Source organism: Mesoplodon bidens, assembly GCF_964165515.1.
Source record: "Mesoplodon bidens genome assembly, chromosome: X".
NCBI lineage: Eukaryota > Metazoa > Chordata > Mammalia > Artiodactyla > Ziphiidae > Mesoplodon > Mesoplodon bidens.
The window spans coordinates 19,665,113-19,671,461 of NC_138163.1; positions in this window are offsets into that span (position 1 = coordinate 19,665,113).

The window sequence follows — 6,349 nt, forward strand, 5'->3', positions numbered from 1 at the left end:
TGGTAACTAGCTGTTTGACCAAGAATTTTTCTGCTCTTCAGTTTCCTCATCTGTAAAGTTGTTATGATAATACATATATGATAAGGATGTAGCAAAAACTAAATTAAATGACAGATTTAAAGCCTCTGTAACTGTGCTGTAATGCCTATATTAGAAAAATAAAATAGAGATGTCAAATCAATTAACCTAAGCTTACACCTTAAGAAATTAGGAAAAGAAGAACAAACTATACATAAAGCAAGCAGAAAAAGGAATTAATAAAGATTAAGGCAGAAATTAAGAAAGAGAAAAGAGAAAATCAAAATTGGTGATGCCATAGTTTGTTTCTTTAGAAACCAATACTTGAAATCTGTTCTTTGAAAACTAATATTAAAAAAAGTATACATATATATATTTTTTTCTTTTTTTCAGGAATTTTCTCACATGATTGTGGAGGTGCAAGTCCAAAATCTGCAGGATAGGCTGGCAGACTAGAGACTCAGGGAAGAGTTGCAGTTCAAGTTCAAGGGTAGGCTGTTGTCAGAACTCCTTGCTTGGGAGAGATCAGATTTTTTGCTGTTAAGGACTTCAACTGATTGGATGAGCCCCACATACATTATAGAGGGTAATCTGCTTTACTCAAAGTTCGCCAATTTCAATGTTAATGTCTTCTAATAAAACACTTTTTCAGAAACATCCAGAATAATGTTTGACCAAATGTATGAGCACTGTGATCCAGTCAAATTGACACATAAAATTAAACATAACAGACACATATTACCAAAATCAGTGCTGAAAGAGAAGGCATCACTACTGTCCTTACAGAAATAAAAAGGATTATAAGAGAATACTGAGAAAATATTTATGACAACAAACTAGAACACTTAGGTGTAATTAGCAAATTCTTAAAAAGATATAAAAGTATTGAATCTGACTCCACAAGAAATATAAAATCTGAATAGACATATAACATAAGATAGAATTACTAATCACTAAACCACTTATAAGGAAAAGACCAGACCCAGATAACTTCAATGGTGAATTTTACCAAATATTTAAAGAAAAATTAATATCAATTCTTCACACACTCATCCAAAAAATTAGAAGAGGGAAGTACGATTGGTGATTATAAATTGAGACTTGACATACTTGGCAAAAAGAGTTAATCATGATTCCAACCTATGTGGTCCTTCACTTTTCTCTTCATTTCTTCATCACTTCCAATTATTGATTGGAACCCCTGTGACAGTTGACCTGTTGGATATTGGGATGAGTCTCTGTCTAAATCATTGAAGCGTATTTGTCATCATGGTGGATCAATAGATAACAAAAAAAATTTGCCATTAGAGCTTGAATGCTGTGTTATATTTGGCACTTTCCATGTACTTTCTTTTTTTAGTTTCTATTTTTGCATCAGATCTTTGGGTTTGTGTTTCTTTTAATGACAATATTGAACTAAAAGTTTGTCTTGTATTATGTGGATTGAACTTAACAACTTTTACATGAGGCTAGTGTTTTTATTGAGATATTATTCATGTACCATAAGATTTATGATTGAAAGTGTACAATTCAGTGGGTTTTGGTATGTTCACAAGACTGTACAACCACAGCCACTACCTAACTCCAGAATGTTTTTATCACCTCAAAGGAAACTCTATACCTGTGAGCAGTCATTCTGTATTGCCTCCTCCCTTCAGACTCTGACAATCACTAATCTACTTTTTTATCCCTATGGATTTGCCTATTATAAACTGTTTTGGCATCCTTGTAGAAAAAGTAATTGACCACAGGTGTAGTGATTTATTTCTGGACTCTTACTTCTATTCCATTGATCTATATATCTTTCCTTATGCTGGTACCACACTATTTTAATTACTGTAGCTTTGTAGAAAATTTTGAAATCTGGAAGTATGCAAACTTCAACTTTGTACTTCCTTTTCAAGATTTTTCTGACTATTGTGGGTCACTTGTATTTCCATATAAATTTTAAGGTCAGCCCATATATTTCCCAAAATTTAGCAGTTGGAATTTTGGTAGGGATTGCATCAAATCTGTAGATCAATTTAGGGTGTATTAATATCTTAATATTAAATCTTCCAATCCATGAACACAGAATGTCTCTCCGTTTATTTAAAGCTTTCGTTTCTTACAGTAATTTTCATTATATGTAGTTTTCATTATATAAGTCTTGCACTTCTTGGGTTAAATTTATTTTTAAGTATTTCATTTTGATGCTGTTGTAAATGGAATAGTTTTCTTAATTTCATTTTTCAATTTTTCCTAGGGTATATTGATCTTGTTTCATGAAATCTTGCTGAACTCATGTATTAAATCTAATAGTTTCTTTTTAGTTTTTATGTATAAAATCATTCAATCTGCAAAAAGAGATAGTTTTATTTCTTTCATTCCAATCTGGAAAACTGTTTTTTTCCTGTTCCTTGCCTAATTGCACTAAATAGAACTTTTAGAGTTGTGTTAAAGGGAAGTTTTCCTTGTTCTAAATCTCAGGGGGACTAGATTTCAGTCTTTTATCTTTGAGTATGATATTAGCTGTGAGTTTTTCATAGATACTCTTTGTCAGGTTTAGGAAGTTCCTTTCTATTAGTAGTTTGCTGAGTATTTTTATGATGAAAAGTATTGGATGAGGTCAAATGCTTTTTCTGCATCTCTTGAGATGGCGCTATGCTTTGCTTTCTTTATTGTATTGATAATGGTGTATTGCATTAATTTATTTTCAGATATTAAGCCAACCTTGATTTCGTAGGATAAATCCCACTTGGTCATGGTGTATTATTATTTTTATATATTGCTGGATTTTGTTTGCTAATATTTTTGAGGGTTTTTTGCATTTGTATTTATATAAGGTATTGCTCTGTAGTTTTATTTTAATGGGATATTTTTGTCTGCTCTTGGTATCTGGTAATACTACTTTCATAGAATGAGTCAGGCAGTGTTTCGCCTTTTCTATTTTTTTTGAATATTTTCTAGAAGACTGATCTTAACTTTTCTTTAAACCATTGGTAGAATTTACCAGCGAAGCCATCTGGGCATGGGCTTTTCTTCATCGTACTTTTTATTACTTAACCGATCTCTGTACTTATTATAAGTCTATTCTAATTTCCATGTATTATTTGTAACTTTAAAGGCAACCCTTGAGGTAGGTGGCATGATGACAATTTTAAAAAGGAGGAAACAATAGTTAAATTTCTTGCCCAGTTTTCCAAGATAATGAATGGCAAAGCTATGATTCTGGTCAATCTGGTTCCAGAAACCATGTCAGTTTTCATTGTATCAAACTGTCTTACATGGACACTGATTAAGGTTATATATTCCAGTTATCTTTGATGTGAACAGAGAGTTAAGACAGTAAAGCCATTGGAGAGATGTGGGCACCTTGAAGCAAATGTCTATTGGCAAACCAGCATTCAGCCAATATTTTTTGTGCAGATTGTGAACATCTGGTGAAAAGATTTATTTAATTCAATCCACTTTTGGTCATCTGTCCTCCACTGGAAGTAAAATTTTAGAAATGTTTTTGATGTTTCCTCTTATCTACTGAATTATTTTTGATTTTATATGGCAGGGACAACATTTGGGTTACTCTTGCTGAAGAAAATTGGTCTTCTCTGCTAAACCTCTCTCTCTCCTTTCTTCTTTCTGAGAGACTTGGCTTTGTAAGAAAGACATCTGGGCATTTTTATGAAGACTTCAGGAGATTAAGGGACACACAATAAAAATGTTGTAAGAAGAAAGGAGAAGTGAATAAGGGGAAAGAGTCGTGCAGGTTAGTGTTTTGTGAGTGTTCTGAGGTAAGAGTTTGAGAAGTAAGAGATGAGGAGAGAGAAATTAATGAGTGAAAGGGGTTATTGTGAAATGGATCCCCTTTGTATGTTTTCCAAAAATTCAAGTGAATGATTCATTTTGTTTTGTCCACTGGATTAAGTTTATTTATCCACAAGATTAGTTCAAATGTGGGACCATGAGAGCTCCAGCTTGTATTAACATCACACTCCCATCACACAATGAGGATGTTTCTCAGTTTGGTTTTGTACCCTATGTACAAAGTGATAGTGGCTTTTGGATTGGGTTTGCATGAGTCATATGATTTATTCACTCATAAACTCAAAAAACAATTATTGAAAGCTGATTCTGTTCCAAGCCCTGTGGTAGATGCTGGGTGAATAAAACAATTATGATCCCTGACGTCATGGAATTTATAGCCCAGGAAGGGAGACAGATATTTAATGATTATACACACAAGTATATGAATGGTTACAATTTGTGGTAAGCCTTGTGAAGAGAAGGTACAAGGAATTATGAGGGATAAGCATTCTGGACCTAAGTTAAATGGAAAGGGTGGACAAGAAAGCCATCTCTGAGGTAGTGATTTAAAGCTAAGACCTGAAATCTGAATAGGAGTTTCCTATATAATGAAAGTTCCAGTTAGAAGATTCTGCGCATGCACAAGTTCTAAATTGGGAAAGAGCTGTGATCTTTTGAAAAATTAAAAACGCCAAGGACTAGATCATGGTAAATGAGAAGGATATGTAGCTGAAGAGGTAGGCAGGGCCAAGATCACACAGATCATGTTAAAAACTTAAAAAAATATTTTATCCTGTGTCCACATGGGAGTTATTTAAAGGTGTATTTGGGAGCCTGTTTCCTCCCATACCCCAGTTGAACTCTTCAGGCATACAAGAACCAAGCACCAGCATTCCAGAAGACCAGGACTAAGGAAAATCTAGATTTTGAATGATCTCACTCTCAGAAGCATATGTACAATTTTGCTAGGTGACAAAACAAGTATCATTCTGTAATCAACTGCCCCCTAATTTAACACCGTATGATTGAACCTAGTTAGACAAGGTGAGAGGTCTGTGAATATAAGACAGGATTTTGGCGGGGAGGTCAATGTGTTATCTACTGCTATGCTTTGTGCACTTTTTCCTCATTTATTTAGATGCATTGTTCTTAAGTTAAAGATATAGAAGCTGAAGGTCATGGAGATGGACTGATCTTCTCATAGTTGATGGGAGAGTTTATTTAATCCCTTTCAGTTGAGAACTCTTGTTTCCAGAACATCCTGTTAATCAGATATTGTTAATTAATGATCATTCATCCATCAATCCATTAATTTGTTCTCCACATATTAATTAAATATTTAATTAATGAAAAGCAGTTGGGAGCTGAGACTATGCTCAAGAACAACTGGACATTTTCCTAGATCCTTCAGAACTATAGAAAAACCCTAACATGCTTTAGAAAATAAAATATAAACCGTATAAGCTGCATTACCTGCTTAAAATGAAATTTTTAAAAAACCTCTGAGGGAAAAGAGGGAAGTATTCTTTCTTTTGGGGAGATGGCTTAGTATAAGCACCATGCCTAGTGGATTCAACTTGGTCCTATTACTGAACCAAACTTGGGTCCTCTCGCCCATGCACGGTAAAGTCAATCTACTATCACCGGGTTATAGTGAGGGAAAGTGCAGCATTTATTGCAGGTACCAAGCAAGAAGTCCAGGGCAGCTAGTGCTCAAAAAGCCCAAACTCCCTGAAGGCTTTCAGGGGAATGGTACTTAAAGATATGGTGAGAGAGGGATTGTGGAGTGTGTGATCAGTTCGTGGACATTCTCCTGATTGGTTGGTGGTGAGGTAACCGGGAGTCAACATCATCAACCTTCTGGTTCCAACCAGTCTGGAGTCTACGTGCTTGTGGGCAGCATACAGTTAAATTATTCCACCTGCTGGAGGTTTCAGTGTCTGCAAAACAGCTCAAAGGATTTGGCTCAGAAAATTATCTGAGCCCTTGAGGAGGAATGAAAGGTCCTTGACTTTGTTTAATGGCTAAACTGTTATTATTTTGTCTTGCTTGACTGTTTTCCTTTCTTTCTACATTTTCTCACTTCTCTGATTAAATTTCTTATTTGACTAAAGTCTTTCTACAGACAAAAGGCAGGCAGAGGGCCCTGCGGGGGATCTGTTCTGGGAAGGCCCCCTAGGGTCCTGCTCGGTTAGAGTCCTACTGTTCATTTAACAGCTCTTTATTACACTCATAATGTGTGTAAGGCACTATCCCTGGTGTTGAGTTCACCAATATATGTGGACTAAGACTAAATGAATTGCAAATTTCATTTTGAATTGCAAATTTCATTTTGGTGAAAGTTTGAAAAATCAATCCCTCATCTGAAAACTGGCAAAATGCCTGGTTCCTAATATATTCTGTAACTCATAATCTCGAGGGGATTCTATGTTCAGCCATACACAGGTACAAAGTTTGACTAGCAACATGAAGCTGATGCTTTTAAGTCCCATATCAATTTCATGAACCATGTATAAAACCAGTAGATAAGTTGAAAATAGTTAATTTT